This window comes from Vitis vinifera, chromosome 14, assembly GCF_030704535.1.
Source record: "Vitis vinifera cultivar Pinot Noir 40024 chromosome 14, ASM3070453v1".
Lineage (NCBI taxonomy): Eukaryota > Viridiplantae > Streptophyta > Magnoliopsida > Vitales > Vitaceae > Vitis > Vitis vinifera.
Genome location: NC_081818.1, coordinates 13,029,614 through 13,035,033, shown reverse-complemented (window position 1 = coordinate 13,035,033; position 5,420 = coordinate 13,029,614). Strand labels below are relative to the sequence as shown.

General features: G+C 31.9%; 1 pseudogene; it reads left to right on the top strand.

Moving 5' to 3' along the window:
• Positions 1-785: 785 nt before the first annotated feature.
• LOC100243020 (KH domain-containing protein At4g18375-like) lies at positions 786-2,045 on the top strand (annotated as a pseudogene).
• Positions 2,046-5,420: the final 3,375 nt, after the last annotated feature.

The following is a 5,420-nucleotide window of genomic DNA, read 5'->3' as shown; positions in this document are numbered from 1 at the left end:
ATAATTGATGGATTAAGATAGGACATTAAGTTAAAGGTGTGGACCAAGTGGGAGAATATTATCACCCCATGTCATCTCCACGTTCACCACCATGAAGGGGTGATTCTGAAGTGGTCACACCCACGTCCTCCACCATGATCGCACTTTTTCTGTTGCGTTTAAGGAGGGTGTGGCAAATCTGCAGAGACGTGGTATGATGGGAAGCCACGTATATATATTTCACATATGGTTCCGAACTCGTGATCTACTGTTTTTCATTCTTCAGTAATACACAATCCATAGGAGATCATCAGAGTTTGGAAACCAATTACAACAACTTGAATCAATGGCTGGAGGTAAGTAGACTATGCCTAGTCTTTTACAGATTCAGTTCATCTTGCAAGTGTTGATTTAGAATTGAATGCATCATATGAATTTCTCACACAACCATCCTCGATGGTCCCCACGCAACCATCCACCTATATCCGACCCTCTACCTAATCTCCTTGTCACCTTTCCCATTCCCCTATTTGCATGACACGCACGACATTTTCTAGCATGGGTAGAAATTAATGGAGGACGCAAGGAAGCCTATTATGAAAATTGGAAAAATGAAGAGAACTTGGAAAAGTTGCAGCACGTTGAGATGCTTACCTAATTTAGCTTCAAGTTGATGACGACTTCAATCAGAACGTGAATTCAAAGGCCTTGTTGACTTCTGATTTTAGTGAGCTGAATATTTCCCATACTGTCAAAAGGTTAGTTGCATTCGACAAGTATTAATGGTTCCATCTCCATTCCCAACCTCAAGATAGCAAGTCCTTTTTTTCACGATGGCTGGTAAGAGGAATAGTTATGAAAAGCAAGCCCAGTCCCAATCTGATTATGGTGATAATGGAGGAAATAAGAGGATAAATCCTGGTGATGATAGAAACCCTTTTACCATTGGACCAGATGATACTGTATATATCGATCTATATGCCCTGAAAGAAAGATTGGAAGTATAATTAGGAGGGGAGGGAGATTATCAAGCAACTGAGGGTAGATACTAAATTTAAGATTAGGATTGATGAGACAGTGTCAAGATGTGAGGAGCTTGTGGTCACTATCTACAACTTCAGTGATGAAACCAATGCCTTTGATGATTCATATACTTTTGTTTCTCCAACTCAGGATGCTCTCTTTAGGGTGCATGATAAAGTTGTTTCAGAGAAAGTGCATAGTGAGGATTTTGAAGAAGCAAGCCAAGTTACTGTTCAGCTTCTTGTGACATCTGATCAGATAGGATGTGTTATTGGGAAAGGTGGACAAATAATTCAAAATATATATAGTGAAAGTGGTGCACAAATTTACATTCTAAAGAATGATCACTTACTTTCTTGTGCATTAAGTTTCGATGAGCTTGTTCAGATTTCTGGAGAACGTCCCTTGTTAGGAAGACTTTTTATCAAATTGCATCTCTTCTTCATGATAATCCAACACTTGCTTGCTTCTATTGTGCCCATTGGATACTCATCTGGTGGTTCACTCATTGGTCCAACTTCTGGTGCTCCAATCATGGGTCTAGCTCCATTGGTTGGTACTTATGGGGGTATAGAGGTGACAGTGGAGACTGGTCACGCTCCCTTTACTCAGTTCCACGAGATGAGGCATCTTCAAAGGAATTTTCTCTTCGTTTGGTTTGTCCTATTGGAAACACTAGTGGCATGTTTGGGAAGGGAAGTGTCATCATAAATCAAATTAGGTGGGAGTTTAGGGCAATTATAAAAGTCGATAGTACTTCAGTTGCTGAAGCATATGATTGCTTAGTAACTATTTCCAAAAAAAAAAGACTTCACTTATTCAAAGTAAACTTACTGGAGGAAAGTTCCCTTGATTCTATGGTGGAAGGGCTTGTTGGTGTTTTTCATGCAACTTTCCTTTTCTTTCATGCAATCACCAACCTCACAATGCAGTACCAGTTGTACCTTGGGCCCACGTGTATGATTCCAGTTTGCATGGCCATCCTAGGCCCATTTTCAAAACCCACATGCTTATTTCCTTTACCTTCAAAACTGATTTTTTGAAAATCCAGTTTCCAAATAATTTAACTCAACTTTTCATTCTTCTTTAGAGTTTAGGTTCACCAAAAATCCCATTTTTCAATAAAATTTGCTACCATTTTCTTTTCGGCAAGCATCATTTCACATTTTTCTTGATTTTTTAAATGTTTTAAAATAAGCATGAATTTAATTTTGTAATTACAAATGATGGAATTTATGGAATTGATTCATGTAAAAATAAATTGGGCTTTGGTGGGGTCCAACAACATTGATGTTTTCTCTAAAATAAATAAATTTGAGTGAAGTGCAATATCTATCAATAATTGTTTCTTATTCTATTTAGTGATGCATATGACATATTTTATGCTCATTATTGTGCACTAACCTCATTTCATGATAGTGCATTATTGCTTGTTGTTAAGGTATGCTTGCACTCTCTTTTTGACTATTCTCTATGCATGTTTTGCTTCCAGTGTATGATCATTTTGATATCCATTAATTTCCTTACCAATTGTCATGTTTACTTCATTTTATTTAGTAGAGACCCATTTTAGGGGTTTAGAAGGGTGCTACGGTCTTTGTCGTACCTTCCCAATAAGTAACCTGACCTCGAAACCCAGATTTGTTTTTTCATAGACCATCTTTTTCAAATAAGGAGTTACAATTAGGGTTTTCTTTCTTATTTTGTTTTGCCTTTAAAAATAAAACAAAAATAAGTGGCAACTCCAAGTCATTTTCTAAAAAAAAATAAATCTTTTCCAAATAAAAAGCGAGTTCGCCATCGAATGGAAGCGTGTGTGCAGAAATGCGGGGTTCACACATATTTATTGTTATTAATTTTAATTAATAATTATTTATAATAAATTTATTTTATATGTATTTAAAATATTATATTATAGATACATATCATAACCATAAAAATATTTATTACAAAAATAAGTAATAGAGATGGAATCATGGTCCCAAAATATATTCTTAGTAACATGAGTAAATGAAGCAAAACAAAAATTTTCTAATTGAAATAAAGTTAACTATTTTGACTTAATATTTAGAAGTTATTTTGATTTTAAGTTATAATATTAACCATCAATCCATATTCAAGCTTACTTCAATTCTAAAAAATAAAATAAAAATAGGAATATGCATTGAAAGTACTCAATTTGATCATTTTAAATTCAGTAATCAAACATATATTCATCGACTTAACAGATCAGTGGAGGCAGGTAATTTCACTTTTTAAATTATTTAATATTAGGAACTTAATCTATCTAATAACATAAATATTTTATTTTGAATTTATTCAAATAAATCTATAAAAATATATTTATAAATGATTTTAGTAATTTCTTTTGTTTTGTTTTGTTTTTTTTTTTCTCAAATACCAATTATGGTATGGAATCTTTTCTCTTGATATGTCATTCAATGCAATTTTATGTTCATCTAGTTGTCAATTAAGTATTACTATAACAGATTTTTGAAAAATTACAATAAGACAAAAAAATCACCAAATATTATAATACGGAGAATCATTAATTAAATATTATCCTAACATATATAATTAATTTCTTTTAAAAAAATTACAACCAGGCAAAAAAAACACCAAATACACATACCTGTCAATGAAATATTAAACAACACATTTAATTAATTTTTAAATTATAAGAAGATAAAAAAAACACACACACAAATACATGAGACTTACAAAGAATTTAGTATTATTTAATGATTTAAATTGACTTTAAGTTAAATTATTCTTAAATTATAATTTATTATTTGATTTTTATTTTAAATATTAAAATTATTTAATAAAATTACCCAACTTTAATTAACTTAAAAATTTATTTTAAATCATTAACTTAAAATGATAAGAGGAACCACCAATGCCGCAAGATGAGGCCTTTTATGACTTTTGAATATGAATGGAAGAAATAATATCTAATAATAAATTTATCTATAGGGATATGAAGGGGAGTTTGGGTTAGCTCATAAAACAATAGAATATTATATCCTAACATGAAATATGAGAATTGGATAAGTATCTAATAGCAATAGGTGATAGTATATACGATTTGAAAGTCAATACTATACTTAATAAGATTTGAATACATATGGAATTTGAAAATTTGAGATTGGATAGGTATAAAACTAGAAGTTAGTATGTGTAATGCGAAATTTCAAAACTAATCTAAGAATATGAAAGTTTGTCTATTAAATAGAAATTATAAAAGAAATATAAGAATGATAATGTATAGGTAATCTAAGCCATAGTATATATAAACATAATTAATTTATTTGCTCACAAATATGGTAGTTTTGTATTTGGTATAGACTTATCAAACAATGAACAATTGTGGTAGAATTCTTTTCAAATAGGTGGTAGAATTTTATCCAATTAAAAATATATTCAAAGTTGGTTTATACACTGAAAATTACTTCACAAACTATGCAAGTAGAAGAGAATAAGAGAAAACATACTTTTCCCTATTGTCATTCCACGGGATCTTATTGTAAGAATACATACAATCCAAAAGAGTATGAAAACATTGCCATACGAATCAAAACTAAAAAAGGTTTAGGATCAGCTATTTACCTCTAGCTATTAGTGTTTGAATTTTGTACTCACTAGTTGCTGCAAGTCTTTGATTCTTCCAAACTCTAATCTCTCACATGAGATGATATATCACTGTAGAAGAGAACAACAGAGAGACGAGTTTGGGACCAAAAACTGATATTTAGAGATGTGGCTTCCCATCAAAACCACGTCATTGCCATTTACCACCATTATGTAGCGGGAAGGTGTGTGGAGGATTTGGTCAAAGTTTAAGACCACTTCAAAGGTGTTGTGGGCGTGTAATAGATAACATTCTCCCACTTGGTCCACACCTTTAACCTAATGTCTCATCTTAGTCCACCAATTATCCGCATTAAGTAACAAATACATGAATCATGGCGATAAGTCCTCTATATAACGAGTGTTACCTTCCATGTATTATAGTGTATTTATTTCTTAACATTATACTTTATGTGGAAATATTACTTAATGAATAAACCTTATGTTCATTCTTGGTCCAATAAAGTTAAATTTTCTCAAAATTAAATAAAAGTGCACATCAATATGAGAAAACATCATAATAAGAGTTTGTACAATAGAAACTACATAAGGGAACTAAGTCCCATGTTCACTATATGATCCTTGAATTTCAATGGTGGCATGCCCTTAGTCAAAGGATCAACGATCATCAATTCAGTGCTAATGTGCTCAGTAATCACTTTCTTTTCTTTAACATGTTCTTTTATGGCTAGATATTTAATGTCGATGTGTTTGCTTCGACTTCCACTTTGATTGTTCTTTGCCATAAAGACAGAAACTGAATTGTCGCAATATATACTCAATGGCCT